General features: G+C 38.5%; 1 protein-coding gene across 1 annotated transcript in view; it reads right to left on the bottom strand.

Annotated features, from left to right (window-relative positions):
• BMPR1B (bone morphogenetic protein receptor type 1B) overlaps positions 1-16,484 on the bottom strand; it is a 256,031-nt gene that overhangs the window by 197,780 nt on the left and 41,767 nt on the right. Inside the window, exon 2 of the mRNA XM_049815319.1 lies at positions 5,301-5,371. The gene's annotated coding sequence lies outside the window, so the exon portion shown is untranslated. The remainder of the gene's footprint in view (positions 1-5,300; positions 5,372-16,484) is intronic.

Below are 16,484 nucleotides of genomic sequence, written 5' to 3'. Positions count from 1 at the left end.
TCTACTCCCAGTGGCTAGAACAACTTCTGTTAGGCATCCTACAGCTTGTCTTTTTATCCAAGGCCAGGGGAGATGCAAATTGAACTTTCTGTACCAAGATAAGGTGGATTTAGTTTCTGTGTTTACATCCTGCTTGTGATCCCTCAAGGCTGCAAAGGTTACATTACCCTGCCCTCACCACCACAACTTGTATTACCTTATTTTTATCTTTTCATAAATACCTGAACAAGTGTTTTTCTTTGAATCACATTGAAGCTAACACTTTAGTCAGCAACTTCTCCATGCACAGTCTGTGGTTACAGACTTGTTCCACATTTCTCAAGCACTGTAAATTCTTCTTCCTCTATCTTGTTGGTTTTTTTATATAGTTTTTTTTGTACCACTTGTCCTGCTTCTTCTCCCCCTACAATATAAACATATATCTCAACAGAATCTCATTCCCAATCTGCCCCAACCTTCAGTCCTGTCAGGTCTAGTAATAAAGCATACCATCAATCCCTTCATCCCTTCTCTCCTTTTTCCTCCTTTATGGGGGGGGGGGAGAAAGAAAGGCACTTAGTACACCACCACCACCCAATTGCCTGCAAGCTTTTTGTACTCCCTCGCTGACTCCTGTCGCCGCCTCCTCACAAGGTCAAATTAAACATTACTCTTCATATGAGTAATGGTGATGAGAGAGTATTTGTGGATGGATAGGAAGGGAAAACCCTGGATTCAGTCTTCCTGGGCCATCTCCTGCCTTCCAAGATACTTCCTGCATCCCCAGTTTGAGAATCTCTGTACTTGTTCTTGTCATGCGTACACATACCTATACACGCATAAATATGCGTGCATATATATGTGTGCATATATTTGAGTATACGTATATTCTATATAGAGAATATTTATACGTGTGTATGTAGAACATATACACATATATGTATATATAACATAGACACATCACACATTTAAGCGATGGTGGAGGGTGCAAAGCACCACAGTGTACACTGCCACTTCTTCACATCCTCCACGGCGTATTTTTCCAGTGCATTCTCGGGAGTTGATTCATTCTCTAATCCAATATAAAAGTCAATAGTAAACATTGTATTTAAAAGCCTGAACTACACATGAGGGGTTTTTACCAGTGTGGTTTTTCAAGTGCACTTGAGTTTACCTTCTGGCTATTCTAAAGAATGAGTAACCTGTTCCACTCCATTCAGCAACATCCACTCGTCCCCCCACCTCCCTCTTCTGTGCTAATCGCCTTTTAGACGCAAAAGAAAATCAGCCCCAATGTGAGAAAGGGGTGTATTTTAACCAAATACATTCCGCAGCATCTATATTTCATAGTAGCCACCTTTCCAAGCTGAAAATTGCTTGCCAGTAATCTGAAATGGACTATTTTGTTAGAATATGAAACAGGAGAGATAACAAGATGTTCCCTTGCATAGTTTTCTACACAAATCAGCCTTTTTCTGTTGATATTTTTTCTACGTTATAACATGCAACTAAGTCATGCATTGATAAACTGAAAGTCATGAGAGCAGTTATTGAAGGATAGTTCCGTCACAGAACATCGTACACTTCCCTGACTCAGTGACTCCACTGCCAGCTATACACACACAGTACTAGAAACGTAAATGGTGCTCCGTTCTCCTCCTTCAGTGGAAGGATCACAATAAATCTTTCCAACTGCAGTTTCTGTCTGTTTCAGAGGCCTGGCTTTATATTTTGGTAATTAGATTACAATCAATTAGTGGAAATATCCAAAATAAACAAGTCAAGACAACGTCCAACTTCCTGGAAAGGTAACCTCCCCCAGCAAACCAAACATTTCAGCGGTATTAAAGCTCTGTTCGTATTTAAGGAAAACAGCAACCTTATTTTCCTTGCTTCGCTTGTGATATAATGCTTATTCTTGCATTTTGTTTCCAAAAACATCATAAGGCAGGTCAAGCTCCTTTGAGGCAAATATTTTTATTGGGGACAGCTTTTACTTTCTGACACAGCTCTCTGTTCGGGGAGAAGACTGAGCAGAACACGTACATGCTCTGTCGTAAACCAGACAAGTATGAAGAATGCTGCTGCCCCAAGAGGTTCTTGATTTTAAAAAAGGGTCAAGGAATAAAGAATTAAGACACGCATGGGGAGGATTGTTGGGTTCGGACTTGAACTATGTTGTGATGAAAAAAAAAAAATTACACCATTCATCATAACTGGGAGGGAAGACATAGGCAAGCTGAAGGACAGTTTCTGGCCTTCCCCTCCCCAGCACCTGAGTTTTCCCGGCCTATGACATTAACTCAGACCACCCCTGGGAGAAAGCAGAGCTGAACTGGCAGCCTGCTGGCATCCCCAGTTTTCAAAGCATTCATCCTACACTCACACAGAATATACAGACTAAAAATTTTAGTGTATAATACAGGAGCGTATAATGTTGGAAATAAGGCTAAATTAATACGTAAGGCTAGTCTTTTCGGAGCAGGCTGTGGGTAGGAGACAGGGAACAGTTCATGTTTTTCAAGAAGGCTGCAGCCATTGCAAGAGTATTTAAGCTGAAAAAGTAGTTATGATATGGGCGAGCATCAGAGCTCACAAATTATAATTTTCTTTTAGTGATGCTGTTAACTGAGCCTGCCTGTACAGCTCAAGTTCCTTCCACAGCTACACACGAGCACCGATTCAACACAGCCAGAAACTGCATCTGCCACTGATTACATTTGGGAATTTCTGTCATTAAGTGCAATTCCTAAACCCTGCCGGGTACTGATAAACTTAAGTATGAACTCTGAGCTCTTCCACTCCCACAAAGTAACAAAGAACAAGCAAAGTGCTGCTGCTCTGTCTGTGCACCCGTGGGGAACCACACACGCATGAGACTTCAGACTTACTGATTTTTTCTAACTAGAGAAAGAAGTACAGCAAGTCAGATCTAGCCTATTACATATATCACTGAGCAAGGCTTACAGGATGCACAAGAAGCATGGAGCAATCTATAAGGAGAAATAACTTCTGCCCAACGTTCGGAAAAAAGCAAGAGCACACAATTTCACCAGAGGACCATGCTTTATACAGGCAACTGAGTCTTACAAGGATAGGAAGAAAATTATTTGCCTCTAACCAACAGATTAACACAGTAGGTACAGTACTACTAAATATTTAAGGCTATTCATTTAAATGAGTTCTCCAGTGCAGGGAAGAAGGGGAAAAAAGAAAGGGGGGGGGGGGGGGGGGGGGGCGGGAATCACTCAATTAGATCCTAACCCAGTAAATTCTCATTTCCTTCAACATGGGTTTTGGCAGAATGAGATTAAGCTTATATTAATTTATCTGTAAATTATTATTAATACATTTTCATGTATGTTAGCATAGCAGTTTTTCCCCCTGCATCTTCAGCAATCTAACAATGGAACACATTCCTTCACTAAGAGTCCGCGAGTCCTCCAATAGATGTACCATTTCAGCAGGAAAATTTCTTTCTCCTTTCATGATTGATTGAGAATTCATCCAACAGTGATTTAACCTTTGAGATTATACATGCTGAGTAAATTTCAAAACAAACAACAAAAAAGTGAACATTTGAAATGATGGCAATGGTGGGGTGAGGGGGTGGCAGGCAGAAGGACAGGAGCACCAGGTTACATTAGAAGGATTTTACTGACCTTAAGGGAACTTTTTGTATTTATCAGTGGATAAGAAATCAAAGCTGAAGCCTAAATTCAGAAATCAGTCAAAGAATTTGAAAGAACATTTTTATATCAAAAATATTTTAAGTTGTATGTTTTGCAAAGCAAGAAGTCAATGTAACTCTTAATGTCTACCTATCTATACAATCATAAGGTTAGGAAGGTGATTATAGCTCTTTCTCATTCCCTGAAGTAGTAGGCTATAGTACAGTAAACATCTGTAAATTGATAAAAACTGCATCCATACACAGTGGCATGATTATGCTGCTTTAAACTACTGCTCAGAAAAGTTTTCTAATGGTTACAAATAAAACCTGAAAATCAGCTACATCTGTAGAAACACACAAATCTGACTTTTGGTGAATCTTCCAATTTTTCTCCAAGTTTGTTAGAATTTTGAGACTTTTTTCTTTTACAAACTATTTAACTTTCAAGAAGTAGACTTATGCCTTGCTGTTCTTGATAATCCAAACTTTAACATATAAGCGGCACCTTCATACTACCATGCAGTTAAACACAGTGCTGAGCAAGTCAAAAGTAGATCTGCAGATACAGTCACACAATAGGTAGTGATCAGCTTATGCTCATTAAAACACATTACCACCCTCAGCTAGAGACTGCAGCCTCTGTCAGATAAGAAATGATAAATGATCACGTATGAATTCCAGCCCCTTTGAACAGAAACTGAAACAGGCTGACGCTCCCTACCTGCATTGCACCGCACGAAGGACATACAGGTAGTCAATCTGCTGTGCGCATGGTAGCTGTTAAACCAGACCAGCCCCATTCTTTGCAGTTGTCACATCAAACCTACCTACAAACACTTTTCAAAATTTGCCAAATGGGAGTAAGGAAAGACAGTGCCATGTTGATTTCTGCATCAAAAATTGCAATTAAGAGTTCAACATGAAGTTGCACGCTATACCTTCAAGTGTTTCTTGCAGGTTTTAATTTAACACTCTGTAAAATTTATAAAACATCAGACACATTTTTAGCACAACATGAAGCAAAAGTCATTGGGGAAAACGTGCCTCTGAGAAGACTTCCAGAGTTTTATCCCCTTCTCCGTCTCCTACTTCTGCTTGTCAGAAGTAGGATAGGCATTTGCTGCTTAATTTTGAAGGTGTATCTCAATTAAAATAGGTCTCAAGACCCTTCTCTCCTCACATCAAACCTCTGCACTCTCATGTGACGATACAGAGCAGTAAAGACAGCACCAAGCAAGTCTACACATTTTCTTTGAGAAGTGGCATGGACAGAACTTTTTTAAGTTTTTTAAGAGCTCTCACCAAGTGTGTGCTAGCATGATGGCGTGAACTTGCACAGGCCAGTTCAGTGGCATATGAAGTATGTCACAAGTTCCAGTAGTGTAGAACAAATTGCTATCTACTTTGTCATGCCAATCTACAGGTACTTGCTTATCTTCAGAGCCTTTACTGATACCTGTGGCAGAATTACACATTCCATTCCCAATACAAGTTGCGTTATCACATATTGAACTTACTACAAAGCACAGAACTTGGGGGGGGAGAGGGGGAACCCAACCACAAAATAAACAAACCCTCCATTGACAAACTTTCTATGAGCTCATAATAATGAACAGTGTCTTATCTTTATCAAGAGATGCTGTCTTACCTTTATCAAGAAAAGCTGAAATGTCCCTTTCTCCTATTCAGCTCCCAAGAACAAAAGAAATAAACTCCACCCTGTGGGCAAAGAACATTTTTTTAAACGATTAGTGATATTCTGAAGGAAGGTTTAAAGCATTGCAAAATAATACCAACCTTCAATTTTGGTATGATACTCAGGTAAAAATATAATGATATCTGGAAAAAAGCCCACTGATGGCATATAGCTAGTTATATATTTACTACATTCTTTCAACAAGTAACATGGTAAATGCTCCTATGAACTGCAGACCACTGATAGTGAAATATTCAACAATACTATTTTAGAAGGAAAATTACACTTTTACTTATTACGCCAGCTTCCAAGAGAAAATGGCAATATTGCAAGCCATTGTGCAATCTTTGACCACACAGGTTTCCTTTACATCTTAGTAGAGGCCCCCGAAGAATGAGATAATATGATACACATTACTAAAAATAATTCTAGATGCCCTAATAATTCACATATCTTAGAAACCAAGGATCATCTCTCCTCTCTGATGTAACAAACGCAAGAACCCAAACACTTCCATGGGAGTAGGATTGGATTTGTATGGCAACAGATGTTGTAAGTCTTAGGGTGAGAACAACAGTCTCATAAGCAGCAGAGAGATCGAGATTCATTTATTCTGCAATGTAGCCATAAAAGGTTTACTGAAGTCCTCAGCAAGAGCAGTTTCAGTCAGCTGCAGAGGACTGAAGACAAGGCTGGAAAATTAATCATAATGGCAAAAAGCAAGAGAAAAAAAAGAAGATGGAGCAACAGCTACAGTAGGATGATGATGGTGGTGGTGGTGGCTGCTGGAGAATGAACACATTACATGCTTGTATTGTAAGGAAAAGCCATTTCATGGGTTGAGCAAAAGGCACAAGAGCACAGAGACAAGGAGAAACACGAAGACCAGAGCTTTTGCTTCTTTGCTCTTTAATTAACTACTCCATTATCACACTAGAATGTGAAGCAGAAATTATTCATTTAGACAGCTTCCCTAAAATCTTTAAATGTCACTGCTTATCTTATCTGAAGTAGTTTTACACATATCAACACCAATTCAAGAGTTGCAGAATGGCTCAATTTCATTCCTGTCCCGAACAGTGGCCAAATATTTATCATTTCCTTCACAATGCTGGAACAGCTAGAAATTTTGCAAGGGCATAAATCCAAATGACTTGCTGATAATGGCCTGATTCAAGTAGTTGTCCTTGTTCCTACAGCAGATTTCATACTCGACAGTTGTTATAATCTGTTGTTTGAAAGGAAAAAAATAATGTTGTTTGTTATTAAAGAAAATACCTAGGTATTTAAATGACACCAATCAGACACTATGCATTTTAAATATGCAACTAGCTTGTAATGGTATAGTTAATTCACAGTGTACATTAGTTTCCCTTTTTCTGGGATAAATGAAAAACTCCATGCATTTTGTTCATACTAGTTCTGTGAACATTCATGTATAGAACAAACTAGTGAAGTGAGTTGTGATCATTTGGTTTCGATTCTAATTAACAGAGACTAGATGCTAATGGTGAGTACATCTTCCCCAAAACACCTGTAACATTGACATCTTGGGAGCTCTCAGGCATCCATAATATATAGTGCAACTGAGATTAAAAGTCAGAAAAATTACTGCCTTCACTCCCTAAGAGTCACTGGAGGGATTTTGAAACTTTCTTTTTCCATTGCTGTACTTCTTCAAAAGGGCCTAAATATTGGGGACTCTGCCTTTTCACATACATCAAGTTGTGCATGTAAGGTCATATTCATTTTGAAATACTAAGTTAAATTGTGTTTATACTTCCTAGAAGTTTGTCTAGTGTTTACACAAAGCTACAGGTAGAAAAGGTTTGGTTTAACAACTTACTTTCAATCCACTCTATATCACTATGTCATCACCAAATTATTAACGGCACACATTTAACACAGCAACTTTCACCAACAGCAAAAACTTTCTCAGGTTAGTAAACCTTCATCAGCAAACTCCCGTGGCCTCTTCCAAACATTCACACAGCTCTGCTTCTCTCTCTCTTCCCCCAGCTCCTATTTGGAGAAGAGGGAGATGCGCGACTCTTGCAACATCATTTTGTGACCAAGCAAATCCTGCCATTGGTAAACCAAGGCTTCACAGGATGACTTGCCTGGCAGCCGCCCAGGCTATGGTGAAGGGTTCCCCACGGTGAGAATCCCACCCAATAAGGGACATAAGCCTCTGAGTTCAAAGTAATAAGGATCATAATCAAGCACAGCAATTTCAGGATTGAAAACCAAAGTATTATTTATATTTTAATACTAATTTAAAGTCTACTCTGAAGTCTAGATTAAAGTAAACCTTCCCTCCAGAGCAAAGGTTTTAAGTTTATAAGAGAATGGCTTGAGGGCTAAAAAGTGATTTCCAGTAACCTATAATGACTTCTGCTTCTATCTGAAGGGTGATCATTTTCCAGTAAACCTAGCTCAATCCTTCGCTCCCAGAGAGCACCATTTGTACCTTCTCACAGGATGTGTGGAGAAGAGGAACAGTAGTACCATCCACAGTCACATGCAACTCAACTCAGATTTCAGCTGCGTTCACACCTGAGACAGAAGTGGAAAGCAGACAGAAAATGCCAACTTCATGCCTATGTATGGACAGAGAAAAAAAAAAAAAAAAAAAATCTGATCCTGAATAGAAAAAGCAAAGGTCTTAGATAAGCACACCATACAGTTGTTTGAACTTCCCAATTTCTCCTATCAGATAATTCTATAAGGAGTCATAGAATATCTCAAGTTGGAAGGGACCCATGAGGATCATAGAGTCCAATTCCCTGCTCCTCGCAGGACTACCTAAAACTAAACCCTATGTCTAAGAGCGTCATCCAGATGCTTCGTGAACTCAGAGAGGCTTGGTGCTGTGACTACTTCCCTGGGGAGTCTGTTCCAGTGACTGACCACCCTCACAGCGAAGAGCCTTTTCCTAATGTCCAATCTGAAGTCAATCATATCTGTTTGACTGTGCCGTCTTACACAGTTAAAAGAGGGATGAGGAACTGATTGGGAGGTTACAAATTATGTAAGCAGTTAAATTTTCATGATCTTGCTCTGGAGGAGTTTTAACAGGATGGTTGGTAGCGAAGAATGACAGCTCCTTCCCTTCAGCTCCCACAAAGGAAACTCTCCACTTTGCTGTGCTCAGCAACAGGCAGAAACATGATAAGGACATTTTCACATGATCTTCCTGTTTTCTAGTATCTCTGGAAGCCATTTTCCTAGTCTTTTTTTACTCTTTTTCTCAACTCCATCCTGCAGAGATCAGGGATTGATCTCAGGTAGGTACACCCTACAAGAGAACATCCCCCATAATCGCAGCGCAGCCTCCCCAGCTCCAAATAATAATTTCCACTTACAAACAGCCTTCAATTATGTGATTTCACTACCTTACTTTTAAAGGATTCTCGAAGAACAATTTTTCCATGCTAAGCTAATGTTACATACACAAACGGTGATACATTTCACTACAGACAAGGCAGGTCTCCCTTCCTGCTTTAGCTGTGGAACTGCATGCAAGCTTCCAGCTTCTAAAAAGCATGTTGTATTATTTGAGAATGCTTCCCACTCTTGTCCTCAATCTTTTTTTTCTTTTTTTTTTTCTCTATTTGTGATCTAGAGGAGGTGCCTAACAAACAAATGTTTCAGCTGGCATTTGACCATATTTTACCTGTATGGGCTGGGTTAAAATGTAAAGATTTTCCTTCATTTTATTCTCAGAAAGACAGAAAAGCCTAGAATTAGCAAGCAAAACAATGCATAAAAAATAAGCATTACAATTTATGCTATGCTTTAGCAGACGAATACAGCTGCGATTTGACATCCATGTGTCTGACCTTAGAATTGGTACATAACCAATACAGGAGCCAAAGAGGTCAACGTCCATAAAAGAGCCAAAGAGGTCAACGTCCATAAAACTGTGAAGATGATTCAGTTAGCATTCACTCCAATTTGCATACAAAACACCCATAATCCCGAGCTAATTTATCATTCCTCTTAAACCCTGCAAGAATAGAGACAGAAAGTTGAACTTAACACTGGCTGATACAATCCGGGATTTCATGAGTAAGCTGATACTATGGCAATAAAAAGCTGGGAAACACTACAGTAACCATAAAAACGTCCTGTTTCATAAAATAAGGAAGCTTTTTGCCACAGCTGATATTTGTTTTGACTTCTTCAATGAAGCTAAATAATACTTTCATCATCTTCCCACAGCTCTTTCAGGAGTCCACCCGCTCTGACAGCCCATAGCACGAAGCAGACAGAGGACCAAAGGCTCCCCAGCCACTAACAGGAAGGTGCCCTTTTCCCCTCCTGCCATTTGTCAGCCTTGCAGGCAAAAAGCTGAGAGAGAAGCACAGATTGCAATAATTACACCGATAGTTTGGGGCTAATTAAACAAATTACTTGGAATCAATAGTATTTAAAATCGATGAGGAAAACGAATAGATAACATCAGAAAGTTTCTAAGGCAGACACATTATAGAAAAAGTCCTACAGCATGAGGAATATGACATTTCACTTGATGCAGCCTCCATGAGGCAAAAAAAATGAATGGAAAAGCCTATAAGAATTTTTTTCATAATGTGTAAACATAACATATATAAATATGTAGTTTGATTGTAGAAATCCAGATGATTCTTCTGGACATCAGTGCCTTCAGTTCTCAAATTATACAATGTTATGACAGAATGAAATCAATTTAATGCATTTGCATTTGTCTGTACCTAAAGATTTTATCAGGGAAAAATATAACTGCAATACAGACAAGAAACTGAGTAGGCACATGATTCTAATTACAAATAGACAAAAAAAAATTCATCTGAAACGGAATCAATTCCTCCTCTCCTATTAGACTACACGATTTCATAATAAGACAGAATCACTTAAGATATCACTTTTGCTAAGATCAGGACAATTTTAAGTTTGCAATTTTAGAGCGACATGTCAGCAAGACAAGCAGAAGGCTCTAAATAAAAAAAAGAAATCCGAACAGAAGATTCAGCAAAACAGCTGAATTGACATGAACCTTCAGCTGAGGAGAAGTGAATCTTTGGAAAGACATGATTCTAGCAGGAAGGTGCCCACCAGTGTCTTCAACTGTGAACTCTTCTGCCCCCCCCTGCCCCACCCCAGTCAAACACTAGGGGAAATTACAGCACATAGTGGGTAGGATACTGATAATTCAGCGCCTTAACCATAATTGACAGATGTGGCTAAATTTTCTCTATAGGTTTCCTAGCTTCCCTATGGCTGCCAGCATTTAGTTTATCAGGAAAAAAACCAAGACCCTTTCTTATGACATTCTTAAATTATTACAGAAATAAAACTACTGCTGCTTTGCCATGCACTGAAGGCTCATCTATTTCAATGCACTTCTATAAGGCCTTATTACTTTCTATTTTCTGTACTTACTGTGCTGCAAATTAGTGCTGTCTGAAAGATTCTCCAAGGTGCAGGCACTAAAAAAAACCACAGGTGATCTCCTGTGCAATGAACTCCTTGTCTTGGTCATGCTTCCCACATCCACCCATAATATGCTTTCCCTGCCATTTAGGCATTCACACACTGAGCCTTCTTTGCTCACTATAAGAATGACAAGCACCTATCTAAACAGCCAGTATGAAACCTGATCCACCTGTTTTCAACTGAAATACACTAAAAAAAAAAAAAAAAAAAAAAGAAAAAAAATTCAGACTGTCTTTTGGAATAATACATTCAAATATTTTCTTAGCATGAAAAGACTAAACTCCGCCCTTCCAGTCTGAAAAGCGTCTGCAAAGAAAAACAGCAGAGTTACATTCCCAGCGTTACAAGGAGCACAGGGAATTTAGCTTCAGTATTTGCAGCAACTGTTTCTGTAGCACACAAGTACCACAACTTAGATGCTCAAGGAGTAAAGTTTAATTCGTAACTCATGAGACCAGGTCAGGTTTATTCCAGGATTAACAGGATACAACACAATCATAAACAACCAAGATGACAAGGGCTGTCATTGCTTGGCATTGTTAATTGATTCTGGTTTTAGGTTTTTTAGGTTTTGGGGAAGGTTGTCAGTTTGGGGTCTTTTTTGCTTTATTTTGGTTTTAAAGCAAACTATAGATTTTTCAAATGCATAAATCTTTGATCTTTAAAAGTCTGATAAACAGCTTCAATATATAATCAGTAATCCACTTGGCTTCAAAGGATTGTAATGCCTCCCTATCAGCAGAAATGCAGTAACATTGTAGTCATTCCCACTTATTTCATGGAAAAGATACCAAGAAACTAAACAGATGTAATTACTTAAAACAAATTCAACTTTTAAAGATCTTCTACAAAGTTTGAGTACAAACAAAATGAGACAGTATAAATATCCCTTAAGTTTACATGGCTCTATTGACACTAATCAGAGTTGTCAATATTAGAATACTGTATTCTAGCCAGTCATGAAATTAATATTTAAGAAATTCTAGTGTTGTTTTTAACTCCGAAGTAAAGGAGAAAAGGCACTACGAAAGTCATGTGTGTTGACATTATGAGTCATCTATTTATATTTTTTAAAGTAACTACCATGATTAGTTTGAGGCACATAAGTTTAAGGGAAGAGTCAGCAAATACATTTCAAAGGACTAAAATCAAGAATTTAACTGTGGCTTCCACCTACACTTAGCAACTGGAAATTCACTTCCATTCTCAAGCACAGCCTGGGCCCCAAAGACCTCTTTTGTTCTCTACACACAAACTGGCTGGCACTATTGGTAGAAATGCTGGGCATGTGTAGCTACATTTTCCACGTGGGGCTGATGGAGGCTGTTATTAGAGATGTTAAAAAGAGCACTAGGCTACGGACCTGTAAAGGAGAGCACCGTGTGCTCCATGAAAACGATGTCAATACCTACACCAAGGGACATTTGAGAAGACGGAACACAAAACTATAGGATGCCAATGACAAAAGCACGTATGAATATTTGAAGAGCATTTGTCATATTTGATAACCAGCTCAATAACGTCCCCATAGGGGACTAAGAAAGCTGAAGGACACAAAATCAGATCTGACGAAGTACACGCCGAGAAGCAACAGGTTGCTGTCAGTCAGCTTTGCTTTTCTGCGCAGGTGCTTATGTGAGAGTGGCCTTCAGTACATGTACCTGGCTGATGACATGCAGCATCCAGATGGTTCTCCCAGAGACACGAAGGGCCACGTGTTCCCCACCTCCTACAGCTGGCATGCAGCGTGCAAGCAGGATCCCCAGGACAGTGATCCAAAGAGGAACCGTAAGCCCAACTGCCTTCTACTTTCTGTATGCACGCTCTACATCATAGAATCATTTAGGCTGGAAAAGACCTTTAAGATCATCAAGTCCGACCATCAACCATGCCCACTAAACCATGTCCATGTCATAACCTGACATGCACCTGTAATAGATAGATGGTCTCCTAAAGGACCCACCTTCTCAGCTTCATCTGTAACTCACTGTTCATACAGCAGGCCACAACCATGGAATGCCTATTAAAGCAGAAAAATATTTATCCAATTCAGCATCCAATTTGGGGTGTGCCTCTGTAAATTCAAAACTTTTCCATTGAAACAATAGGATTACGACAATCGTGAAATATGTTAAAATTATCTACCCATACGTATGATAGCTCCAGTGTGAAAGAAATAGCTATAATGGGACAAGGTTACCAAAAAAAAAAAGTTACACTTCAACTTTTATTCTCTTTTTTAAAATAAGACTTGAAATATAAGTAGATAGTAAGAAACACCCACAGGAGATAGAATTACAGGTCATTTCAGGCTGATGCAGTGAAAAACAAGGAAGTTAAAGTGTTGGGCATAAAAATCAGAGTAATTTCTAAATCCTTCCTTATTTACAACATGATGTGCTATTATCATTTTAAACAAGGAACAAGATCTTTTCTCTCCTATTTTCAGACTTCATACACAAGCGCTCTGCATTTCACATTAAAGAGACCATTCACTGCAAACTGTAGATAAAATATGGTGAACTGCGGGCAGGGGGGACATGATGGACAGAGACACAGAACTCCTTTCTGAAAGGACACAACCACATCGCTGTGTCAAGCTACAAGAGAAGTGACAGCCAGATCTTCTCCATTTATGAATAGATTTCATCGCCTTGAAGGAAGGATTAAAAAAGGGTGGCTTTCCATCGCAACTGGGAACATGGCATATCACACAATTTCAAATGAGATGGCCAAAAGCAAAAAAATACACATGCGAAAACTGGTAACTCAACAAACACTGCTTGCTTGATGAAATCTCACAACAGTAGTAAACCATTGGAGTACAAAGTCATTTGTAAACCAAATGGTTCAAATGGAAAAAATGCACCTCACTACGGCACAAAGCAAGTTACTGATTCACTGCAGTAGAAAGTAATTTGTGAATTGAATCTCAGAGCATGTTTCCTTTTGCTTTTGTTTACTTTGGAGTTGAATGTTCTTAAACTACATGGGCTGCATACTAAATAACAATCACAGGGTTTGCGTGTGTATATATCGTGTATGTGTTAATATATATTTGGAAATCATATGAAGATTAGGAATGATTAGAAGCCTTATGCCATGGAAATATTGCATAGGCACGAAGAGTGTATAACATTACTCTTGAATTATTAAGGGTCAGAAGGTCAGCCCATGCAGGCAGACCTTTCCTCAAAACAAGGTTACTGCAGTGACCTCTTCAGAACTGCCTGCCTCCTGGTGTATTTTTTGCCCATCTCTGCTCCTGGTTTTTCTGCGTAGTTAGAATTCCACAGATGGTCCCCATCACCCCCAAAGAAATGCTCTTTCCAGATGAATTCCCCAGAACAGGACTTCATTTCTTAGACAGCAGAGGGATATTTTCCAGATTCTCGTGACTCCCAAGAGCACAACAATTGGCTAATACTTAATCATTCTATAATCTTAGAAAATCTGGTAGAAATTTAAAAACATTTTCACAAGGCACTGATGTTCCAATAAATGCTGGAAGCATTCTGACCAGCATTTGATAACTGTACATTAAAGGACTTGTGTGTCCCCTCTCATTGTTTCAATACACGTAGCATATTCTTAACATACCCTATGCTAGTGTAATGCTTTTGAAATTTTAGTCAACTATTTTAAACACGGCATTCTAATGTCCTTTAGTAAACACACAGAACAGTCAATAGCTCAATACACTAGACTTCCCTTTCTCTTACTATTTTATTGTATTTGTTGATGTTAATGATTTTCTAAGTTTACTTCCCTTCAACCAAAGCCTCTGTGTTTCTCAAAGTTCCTTAAAAATTACTTAACTAACAACAGACATAACGACACAAAGGTAAAAGCAAAGGTATTTTAGTATATAAATTCCCAGCTGAAGTGTCACACCTCAACACACACGGCTGTGGCCATAAACCGTCTTCATGCCGTCATAGTACTACAACGATGCATACACATACACCCTTTGGCAAAAACAATCCACGTTTATCACACAACATTTGCATTCAGATTCAACGTTTAGTGATCCTTTTCCAGGATTTCTGCTTGCATCTCTGGTTAAACGCTGTAATTCCGGCATTGTATAGTTATTCTACACAAGGAGCAAAATAGAAATGTCTTTCTTAAAAGAAATTTGGTATAATTAATAACACAATAATTATTATAAAGAAATAAGTTGTATCCTCTCTGTACACAGACAACTCTCTCATACATACTAAGTGGACTTACTGAGCATGTTTATCAGGAAAGACATGAGAAATCCTGTAACTCAGATGATACAGAAATGTATACAAGGAAAATCTTTAATTTCCTACATTAGTATAATACCTTAAGGGGAAGTCATCAAAGAGAGGCAAACATTAATAGAATGAGGATAAAGGAAACCTTGATTTAATAATTGATTTTTAATCTCCTTTGCATTTATACTTCACTGACCTTAAAAAAAATAAAATCTCATTTTCACTAGTGCTGTAACCACTGAAACAAACACTAACTCTAAACCAAATTAAAACAAGATTTTAAAGTAGTGAAATAGCTCACTAACGATACCTTATGTGAGTGATAAAATGGGCTTACCCAAATACTCTTTGATTCAAAATGAAGTTTTTGAATAAAGAATTTTCTACGAGACAGGTTTATTCTAATCGTGGATCAGATTTTTAAAGGTTTCAGTTCACTTCCCCAAAGCCTTTCCAGGATCTTCACAGAGGATGAGCATCATCATCTTCACCTTAAAACAGCATTCCATTGAACAACCAAAAAAACCAATAATGAATATATTAAGCCAGCACCTGCTGAGATTTTTAAATGAGCCATGGTGAGCTACTGCTCCTTGGTAACACCATTGTACATTCCTCCTCACCTGGGTGCAGCCCCCAAATACTACAGTTAGTAGAGGCTGCAGGAGGAGGGCTGCGAAGCGCTTACTGAAAGTAACCCAACAAAAAGTACTTGAACACCAGTGAAGCCTAGTAAAAACCTGCCTAGACACTCCCACAGTAGTATCTAACAAGATCAGCTGATTTCAAGCTTTCCTCTAATTCTAAATTTAAGTTTTCTGTTAAAGAGCCAGTTTCTGAAAATTAGGATGGTAACTGTACAAGACTTTCTTCAAAGATCAAAATTCAAGTTGCCTCAAAGCTAATGCATTACTCTCTTTTTAAAGAAAAACAACAAATCAATTTTTAAAAGGCGGATCACTTCACTGGATGTTTTACTGAAAAAAAACCTAGAACCACCAATGTTGAATCTTTAAATAAGATTAAATGCTCTACTTCTACTATACTGCTCCTCATATTTATAAACTTTTTAATTTTACCTTTTCAAACAATTTTGGCAGTGCAGACAAACAAGTGATTTTTCTTAAGTTTCCCCTGCTTCCTATTGTAGCTGACTCGGGCTTCATTTCAAATGTCTGCAAAATATATTTAGTGTCTGGACTACTAATCCACAGAGGTTTCTTTTTCAACTTGTTTCCTTGGAAGGTGATGGAATCAATTCTATTACTGTTAGTTTCAGAAAAATTGATAGAAGTTCAAAGACCACTGTTTTGTTTTAAATAGAGCCAGCCTTTGAAATTCAACTACCTGCCAGTGGTCTAAAATACCTTTTTAAGCAGTTCACATAACACAGCAAGTAATAAACGTAAGGCAA

Source organism: Accipiter gentilis, chromosome 12, assembly GCF_929443795.1.
Source record: "Accipiter gentilis chromosome 12, bAccGen1.1, whole genome shotgun sequence".
NCBI classification, from domain to species: Eukaryota; Metazoa; Chordata; class Aves; order Accipitriformes; family Accipitridae; genus Astur; species Astur gentilis.
This window is presented reverse-complemented; position numbering and strand designations above follow the sequence as displayed.